Consider the following 10073-nt stretch of genomic DNA (forward strand, 5'->3'; position numbering starts at 1 on the left):
TGGATGCGATTAATCGCGATTAATCATTTGACAGCACTAATAAAAACTAATTATTAATAAACTAATTATTATTGCTTGTAATATAACTAAATGCAAGAATATATACTGGAAAATTCACTTGCCTTTTAAGTTATCTGTTCTTAAATATTTACATACTTTAAATATTTAATTCAATGGGAAGACTACATTAGGCGAACTTGATAAAACAAGTTTTGTTAATGCACTATTAAAGTTTACACTGTGGGAAATACAGAATTAGTCGTTGGTTCTCATTTTCTCTTCAACCCTGCTGTGACATCCCACTTATAAAAAGTAATGGTTTGATCTTTCTGACATCAAAATTAAGGGATATGTTTACACTTAAATTGATCCTGTCAGACTGAGTAGTAACTGGGAGAAAAATATGGCAGTCATAAAATAATAATAATAATGTGTGTGTGTGTGTTTACAAATAAATATATATAGAGAGAGACACAAAAACAAATATAGTACAAACACAGCCAAAGCATTAAAAAATGTGAATGTGTGACTTCAAATGTTTTGTAATACTGAGCATATTCATAATCATTGCTCAGAGGCCTATAAATCCAGTGTCTTTGTCACTGATGTCATGTGCTGTTTTCGCTTGACTCAGTGTCTCGTGAAGGCATCTGCATTTAACCCTCTTCAGAGGCATATTATTCTATTATAATCAGCTGTGGTGCCCTAACAGCGCTCTGACACCCCTGAGGCTGTGAATCTGAATGCGAGCATGTGTGTGAAAGGAAGGGGTGCAGCCCGAGCCCCACACACAATGCTCCATATGGAGACCCGATGGAGAAGAGGGAAAAGAAAGACGCAGATGACCAGAGAGTGACACACTCAGTGATTCACGTAGCGAGCAGCTCCTCAAGGCATGTGATTTTGGGGCGAAGAGGTCTGCTCTGAGATGGAGAAGGCCTGGAATGAGCCCAAACACACAGACACACACGCTACTAATAATCCAAGGCCTGCATTTCACTGATAGTGTTTGAAGAGACTCATTACAATGACACAATCTTCTACAGGCCCGCGGGCGGCCGCCCTGGCACCGCTCCACCTGTGTGTCTGTGCGCCAGTCCCTGAGCTCTGAGGGAGGGAGGGTTGTAAGACAGCTGCCCCTCTGCCACGGCCAGCCTCCTCCTACCGGGTATCAGTCATGGCACCATCCCTTGCTCCCTTTCATTCTGAGCTTCTCCACGTGGCGCATTCACTCCAAACATACTCGTCCCTTCTCTTCCACACAGACGTCACATAGAGTTATCACCAAGGCAACTGTGGTGTAGTGCGCGAGCCTCATTGAGCCGGTTTGTTCTGTGCACGGCCCACGCCCTGAGCCCACACTCAATACTCACCACAATCAATCGGCATGTGAGTTTTAGCTCTCACAATACACTCATAGTTCAGCACAGCTGTAGATTCGACTCATCAGGACCAGCAGACTGGTTTGTGTGCACTATAGTGATGCCCATTCAGGGTTGAAAGAACTACGGAGACACCATAGAAAGATATTTTAAATCTGAGGTGATTAATACATATTTTTTTAAGTGATTTTGTACATTTGGTCCATATGGCTGTATTAAGAACTGTAGGACAGGAGGTTGAGAATCAGTCATTGAAAAAATTATTACCATTAAAAAAATATTGACCATTAATCTGACTATTAAGGCCCGTTCACACCAAGGACGATAACTATAAAGATAACGATAAATATATAGTTCTAAAAATCGTTCTCAGTATTAAAGAATAGCAGAGTCCACACCACAACGATAACGATAAAGACAAAGACAAAAAACGAGCTCGAGAATTTAAAGCGGCAGACGAGCGTGCGATTAGAATAAACAGACGATATCGTTCGCTGGTGTGGACGCTAATATCGTTATCTTTATAGTTATCGTTCTTGGTGTGAATGGGGCTTTATGAGGCAAAAAAACAGTTATGGCCATGACATTTTGGACCTAAGGTGGGAAAATAATATGATTTCTTGAAAGGTCAGCAGTAACCTTTTGAAATGAAATGATAAAAAATAAATACATTCCTGAAATTTCAGGCACAAATGAGACTGCAGTCGTTCTCAGTGTGCAATCAGTTATAACCTTTCATAACTATACATGCTAGAATGTGAAGAATTAGAAGTACTTTCCCTATCTATAGATGTCTCCCTGAAGCTAGAAGTCTCCCAAAGCCTTGTCATATGGACTCTAGCTCTGAAGTTTAAGAGAATACAGAAGACTGCATTATAACAATCAGCAGAGAGGACCAATAGTCCGATAGTCTGTCAAATAATCCCCTAAAAGACTTTGAAATGTGATTAATTATTTTACACAGCGGTGAAAAAAAAAATTACACTATTAAAAGTGGTAGCAGACAAAAACCTTCAACCCCTAATAATTGGATTGGATGTAAAAGAGGAGATTGGGAAAACAAGTTTTTTGTTCTGAAAAGGATCTCAAGTCTTAAGTTTAGAATGGCATGAGGGTGAGTAAACGACGACAGAATTTTCATTTTTAGGTGAAATATCCCATTAATATACAACGGAAGTGATGGATACAACTCACAGGAAACTCTTTTTTCCCCTTTCCATTCTCCCCTTCTTTTCCTCTCTATTTCACATAAATTCTTGGCAAAACAAACCACTCCATTCTATGACATGTACTGAACATCACTTTCAAACAAGTGAGAGAAATTGTTAGTTTGGTTCAAAACAGAGCTTTTGGCCTTTCGACAGCCAAAATCTCCCACTCGTTTAAACTGTCATTTCCTCACTCACTTTTAATGCTCTAAAATATCTCTCTCCATCCATTAGTCATCACTCTTTCAGGCACCTCACAGCAGCACACAACCCCCTGCTGAAACACACCATACAACTAAGAAGACTGGCATAACTTCTTTTTAGACGCTTCTATGGGGAAAAAAGGGTCTGCGGATTAAGTGTTTTTCAAACTTGTCGTTCACACCTTGAAAATAAATAAACAGGAAAGCTCATTAGTGGTGTCTGCTAAGTCTAGCATCGCTATTAGCATTGCTGAAGCTTATAATAAGGGATTTAACTTGATATTTAATTTGGTGTGAAAGTTGGCATGCATCATTTTGTACTACAAACATGAAATGAAATTACTTGGCTTGTTGAGGAGAGATGTAGGTCTACGGTTTGTTTTGTTACCGGACTTAAAATTTTGTAGAATGCACTGATATTAAATGCACTGATGTCTGGCTAACACAAATAAACCCATAATCATTTTCAAGTTATGGCAATAACCGATGAATGACCAATATAAAAATTCTATACTATGTGTGACCCTGGACCACAAAACAAGTCTTAAGTCGCTTGGGTATATTTGTAGCAATAGCCAAAAATGCATTGGATGGGTCAAAATTATACATTTTTCTTTTATGCCAAAAATCATTGGATATTAAGTAAAGATCATGTTCCATGAAGATATTTTGTAAATTTCCTATCAGATGATGTATTAAAGTGCCCCTATTATGGATTTTTTTTTAAATTACCTTTCATGCAGTGTGTAACACAGATCTAAGTGAATGAATACATCCTGCAAAGTTTTAAATCTCAAAGTGCACCATGTATAAAGTTATTGTCTCTCAAAAGAAAGAGTCGACTCTGAATCATTGAAACGAGTCATTTTTAAAACGAATCCCAAGCCGTTTCATGTTGATGTCAACATGAAACATTAGCATATTGCCCGCCCACTTGTTGGTCTTTTCGTGTTGGTCTGAATGAAAGTGCAAATTCATTCTTTGCCACTAGGTGCCGTTTTTGGAGCGGTAAAAATAGTAAAAAGTTTTCCTCGGTAACGCTGTACACAAAGCATCACAAACGCTGCTTTATCAGGCATTACAGGCACGATGAAATGGAAATGAGACCCAAAGATATGTATAAATGCCCTATTCGACCGCTCCAAATACGTTGACGCGTCCGCCATCTTGGAACGGTCAACTTGACGTCATTCACCATAATAATCTATGAATATTCAAACATATACAAGTGTATAACTTGCTGTTGTAGACGCACACAGTCAACGCGCTCAAAGGTTCGCAGATCGTTCCAAAAATGGCAGATGGCTTACATATCGCGGCCCATAGAAACAGTCGCTATTGAGGCATCTACGTATATATACCTATGATTATAAGACAATGAAAGTGTTTTTTGACCTTGCATGCATGTCAACCTGTTGTTGGGGCTACCAAAACCAAAATATGAAACTTTCATTACCCATAATAGGGGCACTTTAATCTCAATTTTACAAAAAATGACCCTTATGACTGGTTTTGTGGTCCAGGGTCACATTTGTCTAAATAAATAAATAATTCATAATAATTTATTACATTTATATAGCACTTTCCTAGACACTCAAAGAGATTTAAATAAATGAATTAATAAAATATTGCATTTTTAATATAATTTTTGTTTATTTTAACATAAAAAAGGGGGAAATGATCATGCACAATTAAATCCTATATATTTCCAATATTGATAAATGAGAAAAATCTCTAATATCGCCTGACATACAATACCCTTCAAAAGTTTGAGGTCAATTTTCTTTTCTTTTCTTTTAATAAATTAATACTTTACTCTGCAATGATACATTAAATTGATCAAGTGACAGTAAAAACATTTATTATATTACAAAAGGTTTCTTTTTGTAAATAAATACTGTTCTTTTGAACTTTCCATTCATCAAAGAATCCATAAAAACAATGTATCACAATATTACAATAAAAATATTTAAGCATCACAACCATTTTCAACATGGATAATAATGAGACATGTTTCTTGAGCAGTAAATCAGCATATTAGAATGATTTCTGAAGGATCATGTGACACTGAAAACTGGAGTAATGACTGTTGAAAATTCAGCTTTGCATCACAGGAATACATTACGATACATTTTAAAATATAGTTAAAATACAACAAAGAGTTGTTTTAATTATATTGTTATTGTAATAATATTTCTAAATCTGATTTTACTACATTTTTAATCAAATAAATGCAAGCTTGGTCAGCATAAAAGACTATTTATGTTTGCTGTAAAATGAAAATTATTACAAAAGTAGAGCAAGAGCAAAGGCTACAGCTTTCAACACCATCCGCCAACTTGAAACATCATTTAGTCAATAAGATTTCTCTAAACATTTATTTAGAGCAAAGAGACATCACTGTGTGCAAACAGAAGAAGTAAACAAAGCCCACATGAAGAGGAGACTGAAGCTAACGAGTGAATCAAGGCCAGAACGCCAGAACTAGAGCATGTCTTACACAGTCTGTGCAAAGGCATTTGAGCTTCTGTGAGCCTGCAGCTTCATGTAGTGAGAACATGGCCACCGTTTGACTTATCTGAATATGTAAATACTGAATCTGGCAGGGCAATGAGTTTGAGAGTTCCTCTATTGAACAAACCCAGCCGTTTCATTGGCACGTTCTGCTTTATGTGGGTTTGAGTGCCAGGGAAGGTTGAAGAGGTTGGCACACTGAGGGCATAACACAACTTTATACACAAAAACACACTCACACATGTACCAACGGGACACATGTACACATTAGAAGCATATACCGCAGCTGGCATAAATGACAAAATTCACAGCTTTGACAAGTTATATGACTGTACACATTTTAGGTGCAGCCATAGCAACTTCATAAGCAGATTTGGAAGTCAGATATAAAATGCATTGACAGGGAAATGCATGTGCTAATTTTCACAAAGTCAAATGTTAAAAAGACAGCAAAACCATATTCACAAAGTGACACAGCCTTTGCTGAAAGCAGCTGCGACATTATTGTAACATGTAACAGTTCTTTGTGCATTGATATGCTCATTTCCATTAGAAAACAGACAATAGCTCATTGTTTCTAGTGATTTTGTGTCTAATTTTGGCATCTAATGATTTTCCCTGAGAAGGAACAGGCTGCTAATATTGCTGCAAAAGAATTATCTGCATGGCTAAGACAGCCCTGAATTAAACCATGTGTGTTTGACAAAGAGAAATGAGAGGGAGGTGTGTGTGTGTGTGTGTGTGTGTGTGTGTGTGTGTGAAAATAAGTGTTTAAAATAAGCATTTATGGAGTGTGTTTGTGAACATGTATTTTTGAGTATTAAATAATTATTTTAATGATAGATTTTTCTTCTTGAGTGGATAGATACAGTAGAAATCGAAAACCTAGCAGGCTGCCTATCTAGATATTTTGGGCTCAAAAGTATGGTTCGGTTTTAAGTTTATCACTATTTAATTACAATTTTTGTCACCAGAGTATCTATAAAACTAACACTGGCCCAACTGGCCACTAATCAAAGAAAAATATGGAAAATAATATTTTATTAATAATACAGCTCTTACATAAATTTAATGCAAGATAGCAACCGTGTTGAAAATAAATGTTAATTATAAATATGCTTAATTTAACATTGAAAAATGGTTAATTCGAATAAAAAAACATTTACATATTACATATTTGTGTGTGTGTGTGTGTGTGTAGTGTATATACACTACCGTTTAAATATTTAATTAATAAATTAATTATTTTATTCAGCAAGGATGCACTAAATTGATTAAATATGACTTTCTACACAGCACTGCTGTTTTCAACATTGCTAATAATAAGAATTGTTTCTTAAGCAGCAAATCAGCATATCAGAATTACTTCTAAAGGATCATGTGACACTGAAGACTGGTAATAGCTGTTGAAAGTTCAGCCTTTTCTACATTAAAATAGAAAGCAGTTATTTTAAACTGTAATAATAAAAAAGGCACACACTAAATTATACACACAGTGCAAAGTGGAGATAACATTATCTGACACATTTAACCCCTACACATTAAGACGCACGGTGAACTGCCTATGCTAGAAGCCAACACAATCAAAAACAGAGAGACGGGCCAAAAACGGCTCCAGACATTTTCTCAGTTGGCCACCTTTTGTTGTGTGTCTACTGGTGGTGCTTCACACACAACTGAATCATTTATAGCATTAGCTTAATGGCAGTTTTACCCTGCACCATGACTACCAGAGTCCCAGAAACACAGGGAGCGTATGTGAGGAGTCAGTAGGTCGTATTTACTTTCATCATGTACACAGGTCCAATTAGGTATCTGGTAATATTCCACCAATTTAACCAATACCATAGCAACAGATACACAAATAATTCCACAAACTGCTGGCCGGCTCAAACAGAGCGAATAATAGATGTTGCCATCCTCAGTATAATGATCACCATACAACAAAGATTTCATTCACTTAAATGCAAAATAGGAGCCATCAAATAAAACAAAGTCCATGCATTTTAATGCAGTGCTATATCGATATAGTTGTTGTTGATCAAATGTTGTTTTGCTGTTCTTGTGGGGACGTTTGACTGAATGGTCGTTATTCAACCGTGGACGCCTTGACAAATAGAGGACAAAAGCATATTCCTCACAAGCAAATAGCATTGCATTAGAGAGACTGATGGTGACATAAGTGTTTTGAGTAGGTCCTTATATTATAGAGTGGTATTTTCCCAATGTAAGTGGATGCATTTGTTTCCTCAGCTTGTAAAGTACTGCCCCTAAAAGTAGGTCAAAGAACTGCAGTTTTCATGTTCATGCCCCCCGCTGCACCACCTGAACCTATTTTCTTTAGCAATTAAATCAAATATTTAATGGAGACAACCCAGGAATATGCATATATATATATATATATATATAACTACAGATATATTAATATATACGTAGTGCACCACATTGCAAGAACAGTGCTATACCAGGTGAGCTACCGAGCAAGTTTACTATCTATCTATCTATCTATCTGTCTGTCTGTCTGTCTGTCTGTCTGTCTATCTATCTATCTATCTATCTATCTAGTGCGCCACATTGCAAGAACAGTACTGTACCAGGTTAGCTACCAAGCAAGTTTACTATATTTGAAAAGCCTTACATATGGAGCTGGTTATATGGTGTAAGTATCAAAATGCAATAGTTTACAAAACATGCACTATAACAGTGTTTTCAGGTCCTAACATAGCAATGTGCAAGGAACTGTGTGAAATCAAAGCTTTATTAATAAATAATCAGCCTCTAATATGTGTGAAAAGTAGTGCGTTTTACTGCAACTAGTGTTCAATTCAACTGGAAGCTGCAGTGAATTGTATGTATACAGCAGATATGTTTTTAGTGTTTTGCAAAAATTTAATTATAGAGGCCTGTAAGCCTGGGTTGGTCATTAGGCTCATATAACGGAATATAGCCTAATTATTCAAAGTAGCTTAGGGTCTCTGGTGAGGTTGAATGATGAAGGACCTCAAGCTAAAAAATACATTAAATAAGTACTTTTTAATTCAGCATTTTTCCATATTCTTTGTTGCATATTATAACACTACAGTACCTTCACACAAAATCCACAGTGAGCAAAAAAAGGCAACAATGACAAAGAAAAATGCCCTGAGATATTTGGAGCTGGAAGGAAGAAAGGGGAGCACATCCAGAAGAGAGAGTGTTTGATCCACGGCACATTGCAATTATGGATTACCGTGTGTCCAACTACAAGGCAATTCCAGCTGGGTGAATGTAAAATAAATTGTGCTACAAAAAAACTGCCCAGCTGTGCCAAAAATAACACTGTGCCAAAACGAATACATTGTGCCAAGAGAAAACTCCACTAAAGCATTTAATCACTAAACTGAATGGCGTCACAACCAAAAAAAAATGTAAAAAAAGAATGACCGTTTTCAAAAAGTTTCAAAAGTTACCAAAAACATAATATTTCGACTCATACCTCATTTTGCAGACAACCATATTTCCATATCATTTTCACCAATTACATTATCTTTCCTTTTAATTTTTTTAATTGTAACAGCCTAAAATAATTTTATTGACATTTCTTAAATTTTAGACCAATTTTTACATTGACTGCATTCGTCAATTTGTCCATGTATTTTAATTTAATTCAATTTAATTACATTTTTATTTTATTTTAATGAAGAAAAATTATCTATTTTTATGGTCCCGTTGTGTGCGCTTTTCTGCAATGTGCAAATCTTTTTATCTTTTTGTTAAATTGCAGAATATCAGTCACACAGAGCGCAGTAGGCAGACAGTAATTTCTTCATTCTCTCAGCCCAAATGAGCTGATGAAATTAACAAAAGATGTTGGGGATTGGAATTGCTCTGATCTAAATGAAAAAAATAACACAGAAAGCAGCTTAGGAGCTTAGCCAAGATAACAGGTAACACATAACATGGTGTCTGTTTATGCTTAAAGCTAATGATTTCTGACTTTTTCTCATTGTTTTGATTCTGCAATGCAGTTTTATGCTGAGGGACACACAAGGAGAGAGTTATTCAATCCCTGAACAGAGTCTGAAGGATACGTCCTTTAAGTAAAGTCATTGGTGGCCTTGGTGGTCTCTATCTATTGACATAAATTAGCATTAGCACCAGAGGGCTGTCATTCAGCTTAGCAGGTAATTGTTGTCATCTATTCTGACTGAACAAAGACGAGGTCTCAGGTCTCTGCGGTTATTACTCAGGCCCCAGACCTCAGCTTTGTCTATTTTAAGACCTAAGCTCTCAAAAATCTGGGACTAGCAGCAACATCTGAGAATCTCAGTAGTTTTTAAGTGGATTGTGTGATTGTGTTAATAATAAAAATAATGCGGAATAATACTCTTCCGAATGGGTTTTGGAACCCATTTTTCTTACACTCTAAAAAATGCTGGGTTAAATACAACCCAGTGCTGGGTAAAATAGGGACAAACCCAGCAATTGGGTTGTTTTGACCCAGCGGTTGGGTTAAATGTTTAACCCAAGGGTTGTATTTAACCCAGCATTTTTTAGTGTGTACTCTTAATAATTCAGCTTTTTAGCATTGGACTGCCTGGATATCTTGACATAACAGATCTTAGAATATATATGACCATATATTGAAATCAAAAGCCACCTTTTGTAATTTAATGCTGTAGTAATGTGCTACACTCTAAAAAATGCTGGGTTAAATACCAAGTGCTGGGTAAAATAGGGACAAACCCAGCAATTGGGTTGTTTTGACCCAGCATTTTTTTGAGAGG

The 10073-nt window shown here is 36.3% G+C and overlaps 1 protein-coding gene across 1 annotated transcript in view; it reads right to left on the bottom strand.

The window, feature by feature from the left end:
- LOC107694149 (membrane-associated guanylate kinase, WW and PDZ domain-containing protein 2-like) overlaps positions 1–10073 on the bottom strand; it is a 220476-nt gene that overhangs the window by 184651 nt on the left and 25752 nt on the right. The gene's annotated exons all lie outside the window — the stretch shown is intronic.

This window comes from Sinocyclocheilus anshuiensis, unplaced genomic scaffold, assembly GCF_001515605.1.
Source record: "Sinocyclocheilus anshuiensis isolate Anshui unplaced genomic scaffold, SAMN03320099.WGS_v1.1 scaffold1003, whole genome shotgun sequence".
Classification (NCBI taxonomy): domain Eukaryota; kingdom Metazoa; phylum Chordata; class Actinopteri; order Cypriniformes; family Cyprinidae; genus Sinocyclocheilus; species Sinocyclocheilus anshuiensis.